The following is a 7,158-nucleotide window of genomic DNA, read 5'->3' as shown; positions in this document are numbered from 1 at the left end:
CCTTGCTGACCAGGATGGTCTCGATCTCTTGACCTTGTGATCCACCCGCCTCAGCCTCCCAAAGTGCTGGGATTATAGACATGAGCCACCACACCCAACCGAAAAATTTTTTAATTTTCATCTTGATTTCATTTTTGACCCAATGATCTTTCAGGAACAGGTTATTTAATTCCCATGTATTTGCATAGTTTTGAAGGTTCCTCACCCCCATCTCCCATAGCAGCTGCATAGTTTTGAAAGTTTTGAGATGTAGTCTCGCTCTGTCACCCAGGCTGGAGTGCAGTGGTGTGATATCGGCTCACTGCAACCTCTGCCTCCAAGGTTCAAACAATCCTCCTGCCTCAGCCTCCCAAGTAGCTAGGATTACAGGCACGTGCCACCACACCTGGCTAATTTTTAAATTTTTTGTAGACACGAGTTTCACCATGTTAGTCAGGCTGGTCTCGAACTCCTGACCCCAGGTGATCCACCCGCCTCGCCCTCCCAAAGTGCTAGGATTACAGGCATGAGCCACTGGGCCCGGCTTCAGTTCAAATTGTTACAAAGTTCAGCTGGAGAGTTCCTTCTCCCTGTCACTTTTTCCAAGTGCCTCTGGCCACCCTACTGAAGGACCCCTGTAAAGCCAGGCAGAAATGGTTTGCTAGGGGACCCAGTGAGCACACAGGACTTTTCCCACTGCTTCCTCTACGCCTGTATTTCACTCGGCTATCTAAATTGACTCAGCTCCAGGTAAGGTCAGAATCTTCTTCCATAATCTAGGCCTTCAGTTTCTCCAGCAGGGGTGTGTGTTTGGGGGCAGACAATCTCCCTTTCCCACTTCCACAGTTTGGGCACTCACAGTATTTGGGGTGTCTCCTGGCTCCTGCAAGAGCAGTCCACTTCCTTCAGAGGGTCTGTGGGTCCTCTTGGGTTTCCTGATTTATTCCTGCAGTTGTTCTGGAGCAAAAATTCATGATGTGAGCCTCCACATGCTGCTCTGTTCATCCAAGTTGGAGCTGGAATCTAGTCCTGCCTCCCATCTGCCATGATCCCCCCCCAACCTTTTTTTGAAAAACGTAGAACACTTCACAGATTTGTGTGTCATCCTTGTGCAGGGATCATGCTAATCTTCTCTGCGTCATTTCAATTCCAGTACAGGTGCTGTCGAAATGAGCCCAGGTGCTTAGGTTTTGATGGCCTTGTAGAGACAGGAGACAGAGCCTTGGGCCTATGTAAGGCAGCAGGGTGGAACCTACCTGTAGAAAGTTGGGACTTTTAAAGGACTACACCTTCAATAAGGTTGAACTAGACAAAAATTCATTCACTAGCATAGGAAGACAAGCTGGTATCTGAGAAGGCAGAAAAAAGGTCTCCATCTGAGGCCTGCTTTCACATGGGTTTGGGATTCAAAATGTATACCTTCTACAATGTCCAGGAACCCTCTACACCAAAAAATGAGTATAAAGTGTATACTCACTTAAAAGTATAACTATTGCTGTTCCTACCTGGCAGAAGCAACATAAAACAGCTGTGGAGACACATATCTTTCAGAAGATCCTCACAAGTAAAGCTGCACTGAACACAATTTAAAATAAAAAATTACAAAACACACGAAAAAACACCACAACATAATCAAATGTCTGAAGACACACAAATAGAATTAGACCCCAAAATATGCAGACTCATCTGATAAACACTATAAAATAACTATACTTAAAATGATTAAAGATATAATTGAAAACATAAGAAAAGAACAAGACATTATTTTATTTTTACAGATTTGAGGCTACAAATGCAGTTTTGTTACATGGATATATTGTGTAGTGGTGAAGTTTGGACTTTATTTATTTATTTATTTATTTTAAAGATGGGGTTTCACCATATTGGTCAGGCTGGTCTCGAACTCCTGACCTCAGGTGATCCGCCCACCTCAGCCTCCCAAAGTGCTGGGATTATAGGCGTGAGCCACCGTGCCTGGTCAGAAGTTTGCACTTTGAAGTGTAACCATCACTCAAATTGTGTACGCTGTACCCATTAGGTAATTTTTTTTTTTTGAGACAGAGTTTCTTTCTTGTTGCCCAGGCTGGAGTGCAGCGGTGCAATCTCAGCTCATTGCATCCTCTGCTTCCTGGGTTCAAACTATTCTCTGGTCTCAGCCTCCTAAATAGCTGGGATTACAGGCATGTGCCACCACATCCAGCTAATTTTTTTGTATTTTTAGTAGAGATGGAGTTTTACCATCTTGGCCAGGCTGGTCTTGAACTCCTGACCTCATGATCTACCTGCCTCAGCCTCCCAAAGTTCTGGGATTACCAGGAGTGAGCCACTGTGGCCAGCCCATTTTTTTTTTTTTTTTTTTTTTGAGACAGGGTCACCCAGACTGGAGAGCAGTGGTGCAATCTTGTCTCACTGCAACCTCCGCCTCCTGGGTTCAAGCGATTCTCCTGCCTCAGCCTCCCAAGTAACTGGGACTACAGGCGCCCAACACCATGCCCGGCTAATTTTTGTATTTTTAGTAGAGACAGGGTTTCACCATATTGGCCAGGCTGGTCTCAAACTCCTGACCTTGTAATCTGCTCACCTTGGCCTCCCAAAGTGCTGGAATTTTAGGTGTGAGCCACTTCACCCAGCCTGGCATGTCATTTCTATATATTGGTAACATTTCAAGTACTCTCTTCTAGCTACTTTGAAATATACAATATATTTTTTCTAACTCTAGTGACCCTACGCTGTTATGGAACATTAGAACATATTTCTTCTAACTGGATTACTGGATCCATTAACAAACCTCTTTTCATCACCCCCTGCCACCCACACACCTTTTCCAGCCTCTGTTATCTATAATTCCATTCTCTATTTCCATGGGGTCAACTTTTTTCATTTCCAACATATGAGTGAGAATATGTAATATTTGTCTTTCTGTGCCTGGCTTATTTCATATAACATGTAACATCCAGTTAGTTCCATTAGTTTCATTTATGTTGCTACAAATGACACAATTTCATTCTTTTTTATGGCTTTATAGTATTCCATTGTGTATATATAGCACTTTTTTTATTGCATTTTAGGTTTTGGGGTACATGTGAAGACCATGCAAGATAGTTGCATAGGTACACATGTGGCAGTGTGATTTGCTGCCTTCCTCCCCTTCACCTATATCTGGCATTTCTCCCCCTGCTATTTCTCCCCAACTCCCCATCTCCCACTGTCCCTCCCCTATTCCCCCCAACAGACCCCAATGTGTAGTGCTTCCCTCCCTGTGTCCATGTGTTCTCATTGTTCAACACCCTCCTATGAGTGAGAACATGCGGTATTTTGTTTTCTCTTCTTGTGTCAGTTTGCTGAGAATGATGGTCTCCAGGTTCATCCATGTCCCTACAAAGGACACGAATTCATCATTTTTGATTGCTGCATAATATTCCATGGTATATATGTGCCACATTTTCCCTGTCCAGTCTATCGTCGATGGACATATGAGTTGTTTCCAGGTCTTTGCTATTGTAAACAGTGCTGCAGTGAACATTCGTGTGCATGTGTCCTTATAGTAGACCGATTTATAGTCCTTCGGATATATACCTAGTAATGGGATTGCTGGGTCAAATGGAATTTCTATTTCTAGGTCCTTGAGGAATCGCCACACTGTCTTCCACAATGGTTGAACTAATTTACACTCCCACCAGCAGTGTAAAAGTGTTCCTATTTCTCCACATCCTCTCCAGCATGTCTTAAGATTTTTTAATGATCACCATTCTAACTGGCGTGTAATTTTTGTATTTTTAGTAGAGGCAGGGTTTTGCCACGTTGGCCAGACTGGTCTCAAACTCCTGACATCAAGTGATCCACCCGTCTTGGCCTTCTAAAGTGCTGACATTACAAGCCTGAGCCACCGCACCCAGCTGCCATTACTATTAATGGCAAAACTGCAATTACTTTTGCACCAACCTAATATAAAACATTGATGCAAGAACTTGAAGAGGACACGAAAAATGAAAAGATTCCATTTTCATGAATTGGTAGAATAAATGTCGTTAAAATGTCAATACTATCCAAATCAATCTACAGATTCAATGCAATCCTTGTCAGAATACCTACCAATGACATTATTCACAGAAACAGAAAAAAAAATCCTAAAATTTATATGCAACCATAAAAGACCTATAATAGCCAAAACCATACCAAGCATAAATAACAAAACTGGAGGAATTACATTACCTGTCTTAAAATTATACTACAGAGCTACGGTAACCAAACATGGTACTGGCATAAAGACAGACAAGTAGACCAATGGAACAGAATAGAGTACATAGAAACAAATCCGTACAGCTACAGCAAACTCATTTTCAACAAAGGTGCCAAGAAAATATGCTGGGGAAAAGACAGTTTCTTCAATAAATGATGCTGGGAAAACTGGATATTCATAAGCAGAAAGAATGAAACTAGATCCCTGTCACCATCTACAAAAATAAAATCAAAATGAATTAAAGACTTAAATCCAAGACCTCGAACCATGAAACTACTACAAGAAAACACTGGGGGTACTTTCCAGGACATTGGACTGAGCAAAGATTTCTTTAGTAATATTCCACAAGCACAGACAGCCAAAGCAAAAGTGGACAAATGCGATCATATCGAGTTAAAAAGCTTTTGCACGGCAAAGGAAACAACAAAGTGAAGAGGCAACCCACGGAATGGGAGAATATTTGCAAACTACTCATCTGACAAGTGATTAATAATGAGAATATGTAAGGAGTTCAAACAACTCTATAGGAAAAAAATCTCTAATAATCCAATTTAAAAATGGGCCAAATAGCTGAATAGATGTTTATCACAAGAAGACATACCAATGACAAACAGGTTTATGAAAAGGTGCTCAACATCACTGATCATCAGAGAAATGCAAATGAAAATTATATTGAGATACTGGCCAGGCATGATGGCTCACGCCTGTAATCCCAGCACTTTGGGAGGCTGAGGCAGTTGAATCACTTGAAGTCAGGAGTTCAAGACCAGCCTGGCCAACATGGTGAACCCCGTCTCTACTAAAAATATTTAAAAAATTAGCTGAGCATGGTGGTGCACACCTGTAAGTAATCCCAACTACTCAGGAGGCTGGGACAGGAGAATTGCTTAAACCCAGGAGGTGGAGGTTGCAGTGAGCCTAGTTCGTTCCATTGCACTCCAGCCTGGGTGACAGAGCAAGACTTCATCTCAAAAAAAAAAAAAAACGGAAAAAAATGTAATGAGATACCATACTACCCCAATTAAACTGGTTTTTATCCAAAAGACAGGCATTAACAAATGCTGAGGATGTGGCAAAAAGGGAACCCTCGTACACTGTCAGTGGGAATGTAAATTAGTACAACCACTATGGAGAACAGTTTGGAGATTTCCTCACAAAATTAACATTAGAGCTACTATACGATCCAGCGATCCCACTTCTGGGCATATACCCTAAAGAAAGGAAATCAGTATATTGAACACATACCTGCATTCTCATGTTTACTGCAGCATTATTTCACAATAGCCAAGATTTGGAGGCAACCTAAATGTTCATCAGTAGATGAATAAAGAAAATGTGGTACAGATACAAAATAGAGTACTATCCAGCCATAAAAAGAGTAAGATCTTGACCAGGCATGGTGGCTGTAATCCCAGCACTTTGGGAGGCCAAGGCAGGCGGATCACGAGGTCAGGAGTTCGAGACCAGCGTGACCAACATGGTGAAACCCCATTTCTACTAAAAATACAAAAATTAGCTGGGTGTTGTGTCGCATGCCTGTAATCCCAGCTACTCAGGAGGCTGAGGCAGGAGAATTACTTGAACCGGGAAGGCAGAGGTTGCAGTGAGCCGAGATCGAGCCATTGCACTCTGGCCTGAACAACAGAGTGAGATTCCATCTCAAATAAAGAAATAAATAATAAATAAATATAAAATTGAATCTTAAGAAAAAAGAGTGAGATCTTTTCATTTGCAACAACATGGATGTACCTGGAGGTGATTATGTTAAGTGAAATAAGTCAGGCACAGAAAGACAAACTGCACATGTTCTCACTTATTTGAGGGAGCTAAACCGTAAAACAATTGAACTCATAGAGATGCAGAGTAGAAAGATGGCTACTAGGGACTGGGAAGGGTGGTGGCAAGTGGAGGGGAAGTGAGGATGGCTATTGAGTACAAAAAGTAGAAAGAATGAATAAGACCTAGCATTTGATAGCACAACAAGGTGACTATAGTCAACAGTAATTTAATTGTACATTTAAAAATAACGAAAACACTATAATTGGATTGTTTGTAACGCGAAGGATAAATGCTTGAGGTGATGGGTAATCTATTTACCCTGATGGGATTATTATGCACATGTCTTATCAAAAATATCTCATGTACCCCATAAACATATACATCTACTATGTATGCACAAAAAATAAAAATAAGTGAAAAAAGAGGATGCACTCCAGCCTGAACAACAGAGTGAATACAGAGGCCACCGTGCCCGGCCTCTGTATTTTTTAAAACATTTTGTGGTCAACATGCATTTACATTTTATAAAAAGACATGTAAATATCTTGTTTTATAAGTGGAATACAAGAAAAAAAGATGAAAAAATTACTCTGTTTTCAGACTGGTTTTCTATTGGGGGACTTCCTCCATGCCTAGCCAGTTTGTTTACAACTCTCCCTTGGTGTTCAGTTCATGCTCACATGGATCCTGACATCAGCCAGAGGTGAAAACTTAAGGTTCTTCTCAGGCTCTTCTGAGCATATTTCCAGTGCTTGGCATCCATGCAGCTTTTTCAACTCTCTGGTATACACATGAGCTGTTAAAAGCCCTTATTTCTCCACATATTTCCTTTCTGATCTTCCTCCTTCCTTCAGTCTATTATTTGTTCTGACTGTTACCTCTTTCCCCAGGCTGCTTCAGACAATACCGTGCCTTCAAATACTTTTAGCAAAAGCCACCACTTCTGAGAATGCTCCAAGTTGGGTGAAATGAGGCAGGCCCTTCCACCAGTTCTTGAGGGAACCACTAGTCAGGTTGAAGCACAAAATCACAACATTTGGGAATAAGGTCTGCATTGGTCCCACAGTACTATAAAGTTAAACCAGGAGGGTGGGATGCTACCTTCAGGCTGCTGCTGATCTAAAGTGGGGAGTTGGAAGCAGGCGATTAAAAACACCACA

General features: G+C 41.6%; 1 non-coding gene across 1 annotated transcript; it reads right to left on the bottom strand.

The window, feature by feature from the left end:
• Nucleotides 1–1,049: 1,049 nt before the first annotated feature.
• On the bottom strand, nt 1,050–1,156 carry LOC118150749 (U6 spliceosomal RNA). Its single transcript, XR_004738898.1, has one exon. It is a non-coding gene; the product is annotated as a U6 spliceosomal RNA (small nuclear RNA).
• Between the last annotated feature and the right edge of the window lie 6,002 nt (nt 1,157–7,158).

This window comes from Callithrix jacchus, chromosome X, assembly GCF_049354715.1.
Source record: "Callithrix jacchus isolate 240 chromosome X, calJac240_pri, whole genome shotgun sequence".
Classification (NCBI taxonomy): Eukaryota; Metazoa; Chordata; class Mammalia; order Primates; family Cebidae; genus Callithrix; species Callithrix jacchus.
Note: the sequence above shows the minus strand (reverse complement) of the source record. Positions and strands in the feature narration are given on the sequence as shown.